This window comes from Triticum aestivum, chromosome 2D (genome assembly GCF_018294505.1).
Source record: "Triticum aestivum cultivar Chinese Spring chromosome 2D, IWGSC CS RefSeq v2.1, whole genome shotgun sequence".
Taxonomy (NCBI): Eukaryota; Viridiplantae; Streptophyta; class Magnoliopsida; order Poales; family Poaceae; genus Triticum; species Triticum aestivum.
In genome coordinates, this window is record NC_057799.1 from 635,631,925 (window position 1) to 635,643,239 (window position 11,315).

At 46.5% G+C, this 11,315-nt stretch overlaps 1 long non-coding RNA gene across 1 annotated transcript; it reads right to left on the reverse strand.

Annotated features, from left to right (window-relative positions):
- Positions 1-9,480: 9,480 nt before the first annotated feature.
- Positions 9,481-10,837, reverse strand: LOC123050620 (uncharacterized). Its single transcript, XR_006423804.1, has 3 exons — positions 10,707-10,837; positions 10,400-10,575; positions 9,481-9,830 (listed from the first exon to the last, which is right to left on the reverse strand). It is a non-coding gene; the product is annotated as an uncharacterized lncRNA (long non-coding RNA).
- Between the last annotated feature and the right edge of the window lie 478 nt (positions 10,838-11,315).

Below are 11,315 nucleotides of genomic sequence, written 5' to 3' on the forward strand. Positions count from 1 at the left end.
AGATTGCACAAGTCAATTCTCTGTTTTATTTGCTTTAACATAACGGAATAACTAATGGTGGCTGCCTAATGATGACAGACTAAGTTTCTGATTTATTTTGTTATAGAAGTGTAGATTCATTGGTAGCAATTGTTTTCAGTGTCTCATGTTGCTTGTAGTGTTTTGTCCAAAATGTTGAATGATACTGCTTGGAGATGCATATATTGTTTCACCTCTTCACATGCCAATGTATTTTCCATGTTGTGATGGAGGCCTTTTTTGCCTTGTCCACCCGAGAGGCCCTTGAGTTTGCCGGAATGTCGATTAACTTCCGTTCCGGCAAATTCGGGTACTCCATATGTCCTATTTTCAGCAAAGGTCATGCTGAAATTTTCCGTGAATTTTAGCATGACTTTGCTAAAAATAGGACATATGGGGTACTTGTGACTAATGCATGGGCCGGGGTATCTTAGTAGTTAATTAAGTATGATCAAGTGCCACGGCGTACTTGTGACTAATGCATGGCTTTTAGGGTGCCTCGGTGTCGATAAAAACCGAAATGATGAAAGCTTAGGCTTTTAGGGTGCCTCGGCGTCGAAAAACCCTCAATGATAAAAGCTTAGCTTTTAGGATGCCTCGGTGTCGACAAACCCTAAATGATGAGACCATGATCTTGTTCCTTGACAATAACCAACTTTTTGACCAAACTTTGTTCCTATTTAGAGAGAAACATGGCCAACAACGATGAGGCCGGGGGTTCGGGCGTCAAGCCATTCTGGAAGCTGTCCCAGGAGATGGAGGAACAACCTCACTTGTATGAGGACGCCACCTTCCCCACCGATCCTGAGACCACTGATGGTACCGCCGAGGATGACCCCACTGATGCCACCACTGATGGTGCCGCCGAGGATGCCACCACTGATGATGGCGGCGCACGCACAGATGGCAGCCAACCGAAGAGGCAACGGAAGGACCGGCGCCCGACCGTGCTCCGCACCCTCAAGGAGGAAGTTACTGAAGTGGACTCCGACGGGAATCCAACGGCGCCCGAACGAATAGTCAAGGGGTACTCGCTTCAGCTCGGGTGCATTCTCCGGAGCACCGTCTCGATCAACACCGAGAACCTGAGGCATCCTGACCGAGGGAATTTGCGCAACCTCCTCTTCACGAAGCTGCACGAACGATACAAGTTCCCCACTGAATTTGAAAACACAAGCCTCAAAGGGAATAAAGTGAACAATGCTGCCCTCACGAAGATGAGCAAGGCCCTGTCTACTTGGAAAAGCAATGTGAAGAGAATGATCGAGAAAGGTGAGAGTTATTAGAAGATCAAGGAGAAAAATCCTTCGATCACCGAAGATGACTACAACGACTTCAAGATCAATTGCTCGAGCACCGCAAACTCCGAATCAAGTAAGTGGGGGAAAGAAATGCGGGAGCTGAACTTAGGGGAACACACACTCGGTCCCGGCGGTTACAGAGTGGCGGAGCCTATATGGGACAAGGAGGAGGCGGACCGTGCCGAGCAAGGCCTACCGCCCCTCTTCGATAAATACGGTGACAAGCAGACCAGGAACTTTGTCAGGGCCCGGTACAAGAAGGACCCGAAAACAAAGGAGCTTACCACGGATCCGAAGACCAGGGCGCTTGAGCTTGTTCTGGTAAGGAATACACCCCCGCGTAATTAGCTCCATATGGTTGCATTCTAATTAATGAAGCCAAATTTCTAAATGGTTCACATTCCTTCCGCAGGCGACTGAAAGCAGTAGCGCGGGGTCGACTAAGAGCAACCCTTGGGACACCACTCTAAATAGGGCGTTGAATGTAATGAAGAACAAGGATAAGCTCAGTAAGCCGACGTCAGCTGGTCGTGTGGCCGGCAAAGGCTTGTCGACAAAATGGTCGTCATACTATAACACTAGTGGGCGAAAGGAGAAAAAGACTAGCTCGGAAAGCCAGGCGCGCGAGGTTCAAGAACTCAGGGCACAGGTGGCGCGGATTCCGGAGATTGTCCAAGAGCAAGTGCAACAACAACTCGGAGCGACGATCACCGCCATTGTGCCTACGTTGATCCAGGGGATTAGTGCGTGGATTGCGGGCGGCCAACAGGGGCCGCCCCTGATTCCTAGCTTCACGGCCAGCAACTCGCAGAACGCGATGGCGGGGCCATTGGTGTCTCCGGCGGAGGCGGCATTGGTGTCTCCGACGCCGGCACGGGAGCTTAATGCACCCGGGTGTACGCCGGTCGGCACCTCTGCAGCAAGCGGCCCCTCCGTCAACTGCACGCCCGCCGTTGGTGGTGCCTCGACATTAGCCGAGCTCGACGCCATCATCATGGTAACTAATTAAGCCTCTCTCGGCCGAGGACTTCATCTCCTTGCCTTTGACTGGGCATCCCTAACGCCCTACATGTTTTCGCAGGGCGCCGCCGACGTTCCGTGCACTCTCCTGCACTTCGTGAACAACGAGTTGGTCGATGTCGCCAAGGGCAAAATCGTTCAACCGGGCAACCCCTTGTTCCACGGTACCCAGATGCCACCCAACTTGTTTAGGGTTCAACTGGTTCGGGTGCTGCCAGGCTGCGACGAGTTGTTACCTCCGATTCGACCCATCGGGGCCGACGATGATGACGTGATGACCCTCAGCGCCTGCCTGAGCTGGCCCCTGCTTTGGCCGAAGAGCCAGATTCGTTTGGGGGCGGGGGACACCACCCCAAAGACAACACCGCCAGTCGTGCCGACGCCAAGTCGGCCCCATGGCAAGACCGCCGCAACGGTGCCGGACATCCCTATGCCACTGGATCCAAACATGCATATGGCACAGGATCAGAACGACGACGACGACGATACATTTGCCAACGTCGATCAGTACTTTGCCGATCATGGGGACGGTGGCGACTTCATGGGGCCTCCTTCTCAAGAACCCAACCCAACAAAAGACGTGTGCGATCTAGCTGGTACCGCGGAGAAGCCAAGTTGCAACAGGCGTCGTCTGCAGTTCAGCTCTCAGGAGACGCCTCCAGCTGCCGACTTCACCGAGCCTCAGATAGGCGAGGTGCGAAATATGATCAGCCCCAACACACTCAAGAAGGCAGTCTGTGAGCAGAACTCGGTCCCATTACAGGAGAAGAAGAAGGCACGCAAAAGAAAGACTAACAAGGGTGCGGGCCAGCCGGCACCGAGTACGATCCGTGCTCAGGACGGGCCACCTTCAACTGCGGATATCTCGAGGAGGGTGCATGTGGCGGGTAGGCCGATGCTACCGAGAAATATGCTCGATGCTGCAACCGGTGCTATGCGGAGTCTGCATGACAGTGTTCTTTCTTTGGAGAAGCGGCGTCTCGGAGAGAAGGATGTGGCATACCCGGTTTTCGCGGCCAAGGTGCCAGAGGGCAAGGGCTTTGTGGATAACTCCATCGGGGGTACGATCGTCCTGCGGTTTGATGACATCCACGCTATGTTGAACCTTCATCCGCTGCACTACACCTTCGTTCGGCTATTTTCGCTGAGTATGGAGATGCGGATCATTCGCGACAAGACCCCGGACATCGTGATAGTCGACCCCTTCTACATGCGTGCCAAGATCTTGGGCAACGCTGGGGACCGGCAAGTCGCGAGTTCTTACCTCGAAGGCGTCATTCTGGCAAACCAAGATAAGGATAACTTCCTCGTGCCTTACTTTCCCGAGTAAGTCCTCCCCTCAACCGCCCCGTAACATATGAATTCTTAGATTTCGATCGTTTTTCTTTTAACATTCCGTGTTTTCTGCAGTGACACACATTGCACGCTCATCCTCCTAAGCTCCAAATATTCCATGGCCACGTATTTCGACCCGGACCGTCAGTCGAACGTAGACTACACAAATGTCAAGAAGGTTCTTGATGATGTTCTCCCCGGCTACGTCAAATCTGGAGGCACCTTCACCAGGCCTATTCGTAAGTACGGCAAGCACGTGTTCTCCCACAATACGACGTTCTGCTGCGTCAAGCAGCCGCCTGGCGGTCAGAAGGGTGCCTACTATGCCATCCATCACATGCGGGCGATCGTACAGGACCATCATCAACTACTGCTACCGAGTAGACTCAAAGATTGGGCCGCGAGCGTGTCGGCAATCCAGGACGCGGACATCAGACAAGAATTCTTTCGCATCCAGTCGGAGTTTGCGGAAATCATCCATCAAGATGTCCTTCGTACCTCGGGGCAGTTCTACCTCAGAAATCAACCGTCCAACAGTGACATCGACACAATCCTACAAATGCAGGCTGACAACGCCCGTTGTTTCATGACTCCCACGATAGACGGCGGCTTCATCCACGCTCCGGTCCCTTGAGTCGAGTCGAAAGCAGTGATGCTGTGTCTAGTTCTGAAACATCGATTGGCTCATGTTGTAATTAAACTTTAATGAACTTGTAGTATGTCTCTTTGGTTTCGAGAGTCCTTCAACTTAGATGTAATCGATGCTATTAATGTCTTGCTTTTCTCTTCCGATCGTTCTGTTGCATACTTATATATTGCTTATGTATTGTCTGTGAATTGGTACTAACGTTTCGTTTGGCTACTGCATAGCGATGCCGTGGTATGTCGTGTACAAGGGTAAGGTTCCCGGAGTCTAGACGACTGGGAGGAGTGTCGGAGACAGGTTCACCGATTCAGCGGTAACAGTTACAAAGGGTACGCCAGTAGGGCCGAGGCCGAATCTAGATACGCCCGCTATCTAGCGGGAGAGGGGAGGGAGCGTTGGAGGAACCGGATGAAGACGAGTTTCATCGTGATGATGCTCATCGTGATGACCGCAGCTCTCTTCTATGTGATGGTAGTTTAGATGATCGATATCGACTTGTAATGTGAAGACAAACTCGCGGTCTCGAGACTTGTAATATAATGTTCTATCTTTGTTCGGTCTTTTCAATTCGGAGACTAATATGATGAATTGTATTCGGAGACTAAAATGATGAATTGTATTCAGAGACTAATCTTCTATTGTATTCGATGAATCTGTTGTTGATGTGTGCTGTCTATATTTTGTCCAATTATACATTTTGTAACCTGTGCAAAAAAAACAGTGTATGCCGAAGTTACTAATGGCGCATCCTGTTGTTGTGCGCCATTAGTATGCCAAAGCATCTGGGTATACATGGCCCCCTGGGAGGCATACTAATGGCGCACTGTTGTATATACTAATGGCGCATCCTGATGCGCCATTAGTATACCAGATACTAATGGCGCACCAGTGGTGCGCCATTAGTAAAATATACTAATGGCGTGCTACTAATGACGCACCACTAATGCGCCATTAATGGCCAAATTAGGTGCGCCATTAGTAGGCCTTTTCCTAGTAGTGAATAATTTAACAAATTTTAGTGCATCTGCTGCACATGTTGTAAGTCGTGCAATGATGTTGGTTCACTATGTCATAAACTTCATACCTCGCTGATAATGTGTGCGATTATTCTCACTAATAGTGTCGGAAAGATTTCAGTCAGAAAAATAAAATTCTCTATAGTGAACCCCCTAATAAAAATAAAAGGGAACTACTTATTCAGCACTAATTAAATCGGAAGAGTTATACATGCTTTTTGTGTTGATAATCTTCAGTGTGAACTCTTTTCTTTTTGCTTGATTTCCAAATTTATGCACTTTTTCCATGATATAATAAGAAACATTTATATGCATCGTAGCCCGTAGCAACGCACGGGCATTCTACTAGTCAAATTGATGAACGAAACGAAATTGGCAATCACATCACACCTGGAAGGAAGGCAAATCGAAAGCGCCACAGCGTGGGCGGTTTTTACGGTCGTCGCTTTAGGAAGTAAATGCATAACCTAATTTTTATTTTGAGAAACGCTTTATTAAAAATAAGATAATTTATCCGCCTTCTAAGAAAAATGGGGCCCTTTAATAAGCCATTTCGAAAGAAAAAATATAATCCCTTTAGCTTGGGAGTTTTTCTTTTGAGAAAACTTTAGCATGGGAGATGGTCCGGCCAACCGAGTGTAAAGGCCTATCGACAACAAATGGGAAGGTCGTTCTACCCATAAATTCCTTTGTACGAGTTATTTGCATCAGAGTCAAACTACAAGTTTTATTTTTTGTTCGTTATCATATGAGTATAAGACCTCATTTTATAGGACTATCCTAGATTTAATGCATGATGTTGTGGCCTGCTTGCCCCTTACTTTGGTCTAAACAAACAAACAATCAAACAGAGATATACAACTAACACACGTTCACATGATTAAACCAAAATCACATGCTAGAGTGAGATAAAATACAAACCGATGACAGCTAGCGTGGCGTGGTACTGAAAACATGCCTCTGGCTGAAAATAAGCAAGTAATTGCTTATGCACGTACTTGCTCCATTTCAATAGTGGGGAAAGGTGATACGTTCATGCGTTTAAATGACTGAAGCACTATTATTGGCAAAAGGTTTGCGAGCACACTCTCAAGCTTAAACAAGGATTACTTATCTACAAAGCTGAGGGGCGAACCGCTAACCACCAAATTAAAGCTTAATCTGGTCCCCCTCGGTACATTCCAATTCAACAGGCCCTGGTGGCTTTCGCCTATGCTTCCTTAGTTCCTTTAGGTTGAGCACATCTTTATTCGTTGCTTCTCCTAAAACAAATCTTACGTGATGCATCAACAAGTGCATATACTAAGATAAGCTGATCATACATGCATACTTAGTTGTTCTCCATCCGATGATTGTTTAGTTGGAACTACCTAAGAATAATTAAGCTGATTAAGAATTGGCTCAGAAAAATCTGATAAGAGGTCAACTTAATTGCCATTACTGAACAACTAGTATTTTTGGTGTGCTACAAAGAACCTAATTTCATCAGGCTGTTAAGCAAGTGCAGTGCATTTAGGAGGCATTTCATATCCTCATGCAGCTCCAGGTGAGCATCGCCCCTGCAAGGCTACCTCAGAGGATTATTCAATATTAATTAAGTGAGCCACGCATGCATGTCAGACAAGGTTAATGCTGCAATGGCTTCCCTAGTAAGCGTAAAGCAAACTTTGAGTTAGACAGTCAAACACATACTTTGAGTAAGACAAGTAAGCTAAAGAATGGCTTCAGTTTTGAACACAGGCCATCTTTGTAGCTCAAATTTGGGATGATTTTGTATGGCTCTTGCATGAATGAATGATGGGCTACTGAGAGCATCCATGCATCAAGCATGAGGCATCAATAGTCCAGGCATCAAGCATGAGGCAATCCCCATCACTCAAGGCTGAGAGCAGCAAAAACATACCAAACCAATTGTCAATTGCATACATACATTACATGCAGTGGTGGGGGCTGTCGAGCTCTTGTCTTTCCCCATGCAGTGGTGGGGGCTTGTCACCTGTGTACCGACGCATGGAAGCTTCCGTGTGACGCTGGCCTTTATGACAGTCAAAGTCCCAAAGACTCGAGAGATCTCGCAATTTTTTGGCTGGGCCATGCAACCCGATCTGCAGTGTTGTTATTCTACTCTGCATGCCAGGTCGACATCTTCGTATATAAAGGTTCGCTATCGAATCCAATTCTGCATCCAGAATAATGCCATGGATGGAGGCTTAGAGGTTAAGAGATTGCAGAGTTGGTTGACCCGTGGAATGCGCACATTTCGTCTCTTTGGGCGGATGGATGGTGTTTTCCTCTGCTTTTGCCATGGATGTATCGTGTTTTGTGTGTGTGTGTTGTGTGTGTGTGTGTGTGTGTGTGTGTGATGGCTTGCACATCCACAAATCGCACATCCAACGTACGTTGCGTTGCTGCGCGCTGGCTGGCTTTGGGCGCTAAAGGTTAGTGCTCCCTGCTTTAATCCTGGAATCACCATATCTGGATTCTGTAATGGTCATGTTTGTTACCGAACGTGGTGGCTCTTGGTGGAGTTTTGCTGTGAAGCAAATCTCAAAGCCTGAAACAAAAGAAATGACCGATACTCCAACAAAGTTGTCTGCTTTGAGGGGGAAATGTTCGCGTCGAAATCTCGACACTGGGCTGTTCCTGTCGTACGTAAGTACAGAAGGGAAATACATGCGTGTCAAACTGGCCTCCGTCCGTAATTAACCATGTCCAGCCACATACTCTCATCACAGTACACGCAGGTACTACAAGTAACTTACAGTACAGACGTGCTTCAGAGCACCGAACACAAAGTATGGTCCAACTAGCAGCAAACGGTTGACAGCAACGTGGCTGTCCGGAACATGAACACAAAGTATGATCTGCTGCTTCGGTAAAGTATATACGCACGGCAACTGCAGTGCACTATATACGCTTGCTTGGAGCTCTGCGGACTTGTATGATTTGGTAACCAAGATTTGGTTGGTTAGTGAGGACTAGTACTACCACGGTTCAAGTGGTGGTAAGGGTAGCACGAGAGATGCCTTTTAGAAGAGTCAAGCAGCCATCACAGCAAAAGGAGGAGACAACACACAAATGATCATTAGAGGAAAGCAGAGTAGGGCATTACTTATTTAACTAGGCCATGGAAAAGATTCAAATAAGCTTCGCTCAGCAGGTAGAAACATTGCTGTCACAGAAATAGATGACACCCATAATGTAAAAAAAAATACACTAGCTGATTTACAACACTAGCCACCATCTTGTTTCATGTCATTGACGTGGCATGGTCGTCAGGTGGAAACGGTCTATGTTTCTTTGTACTCGGCCACTGTTTTAAGTGAATAAATCAGCACTTCATGTGAACAGCATACCTTATATTCTTATCATACAGTGCCAATGAGTTGGAAAAGTTCGGAAAAAGGTGCGAGAAAGAATGGTCAGGAAAGGATTGATTTCCCCCTGCTTTTCATGTTTGTCTCGCGATACACACGCAGTCACACCTTCCATATTTTCTGCACATGGCGAAGAATAAATAAAATCCCAAAAAAATGAAAATTATTTGACAGAGACCGTTTATCTGATATGCAAAGGCCTGAAATCTTACGTGGCACCTTAGAACATCTTCAGCTTCCAGCACAGATACTGTGTAGCTATCTAACCTATGACGCGAAAATGCCGAAAGCACTCTGTGGACCATATCAGCGCCGTCCGTTTTCTATATTCATCAGATCCCTCCCGGTATTTACGCGCGCTGTCCCCCGTAGAAGCTCGCCCACGCTTGTATCCCGGCAACCAGAGCTAGCTTTACTGACAGAAGTGACGCGTCCATGTGCCCAGATGACTCTCCCCTCTCACGTGAGCAAATAGAATAATAACCGGTTACCTTCCATTTAAGAACAGGACGTTAGTCCAGTGTGCTGTACAGAGATTATGATAGCAAGAGTCTTTTATACGGTCACTAAACCAGTAATAATCACGTGCAGATGGATCTAAATAAGTTTATTATTTTGACGTCCGCCCCGTTTTTTTCGCAAATTGCAATAGCATCAAGTATTTCTACGGCCACAAATCACCTTAGCAAAAGTACCTAATTTTTTCTTCACGTCAGACCTTGCAGGTGTTTGTAAATCGCAATATAATCAAAAGTGTTTTAGCAGGAACAAAAAATACTTAGCAAATGTTTCAAAAGTGGCGTATAATTCAGGGACAAGCAGGGAAACAATATCAGTTTCCATAACGAAAATACATTTTGAATCAAAGTCCAAATTAAAACACAAATCAAATGGGACCATGTCAAAAGCTAAGGAAATTAGGCTAAAATGGATCTGCACGCTTGCCCCGTGATTTTGACGATGTCCGATCACTCCACATTTACCACACTTGGGCATCTTTCTTGGAACTTTTGTAATATCTCCCATATCTGAACTTGCTCCATTTTTCACATGCCAAAGCATCCACATGAGTGAGAATGTACATCTTCTTGGGTATATCAACATTCAGTTCCTCACTCTGTTAGATCGGGGAGTAATAATTTCAGTAGATTGCAAGAAAAGAAAATCAAAATCCGTATCCAAAAAACACAGGAGATAACCATGAGATTGCCTGCTTCTAATTTTACTAAGTACATGGGTATTTTATAACAGCAGACAAGCCACATTTGCAGTGACACCATGAGTTTCTCAGCCTGTAAACACAAATCCATTGGTACATATTCCACAGCAATTAAAGATCAGACACATGTACTCACAATTAGCTAAAATTGCAGCAAGACGAGATAATCCATACCAGTTTTTTTTTATTAGCTTCCTTTCCAATACAAAACTGCTAAACTAAACAACGCTGTACTGACTAGCAATCCATGCCCATGCCCATGCCCACACATACACAAAGTCGACAGTAAATCACAGTCGCAGAGTCGACAGTAAATCACATTTCCCCTAATTCAGTTAGCTCCCTGGTTGAACTAGTAGCCACTAAACAAAATTACAACAGCTAACTATAAATCAGGTAGTTAGTTAAGCCTGAAATCAAACTTGCACAGATTACGCAAAAAAATATACCAGGTTGCGTAGGAATACCTGCGTGTCCAACCACTCGTAGCCTCAGAGCACACTTGCAACACCGGGTCATCACCAACAAATCCCGCTTTGCCGCCGGCGCTGCAGACGTCTCCGACTCGGCGATGCAAATAGAAGCCTACTAGGACTCAATAGGTCGCGCCGCCGCAGTATGCCCCAACTGCCCATGGCTAATCCTGCAAAAAATTGCCACCTAGAGGATTTAGGAACCACCGTTGACTTGAAATGGGACAAATGAAGATCTAATCCTCCCTTTTAGCTTGCGGAGAAGATTAGTGGGAGCTTACTCAGGTTGGATTTTAATTACCTGTCTCCTGCATCGGCCTGCGTTTCCATGATGAACTGGATCCTGGATCTGGAGGAGGAAGACGCCCGTCTGAATCTGGAGCAGGACCATCCCCGGTTAATACAGTAGTGATTTGCAAAAGGAACAGCCACAACCTGACATGTGGGCCGACTAGGCCACGTCATCCGCAAGTATCCCAAAACAGCTGCAGTTGGCGTGTCCATCTCCAAGCGACGAAAACAGTTGTTCCAAACTCGTACGCCTAGCACACCTGGTCCCTATTCCTAAGAAACGAGCACGGGGGACAGCCAACTGACGTTTGATCATCCCGAGGAATTGTTTGATGGCCGGGATAAAGTCCACACGAGCCGCCGTCCACCATAAAGTTGCTTCCATTACTTGTACAACTATACGTTGTACTTTGCTCTGGCCGGACTCTGCAGTATTGCTTTCAGTTTGACATAAGCAGAATCACAAACGTATGCCTGTCATGGAGTAGAACTTGTACTGCTTATATTTAGTACTTGAGGTCATCTTCAAGGAGCATATAAGTGGTTAATTATATGACAACTTTACAAGGCATGCAGTAAGCTGCTTGCATCTTATAAATTTCATTTGAAGTTCACATAG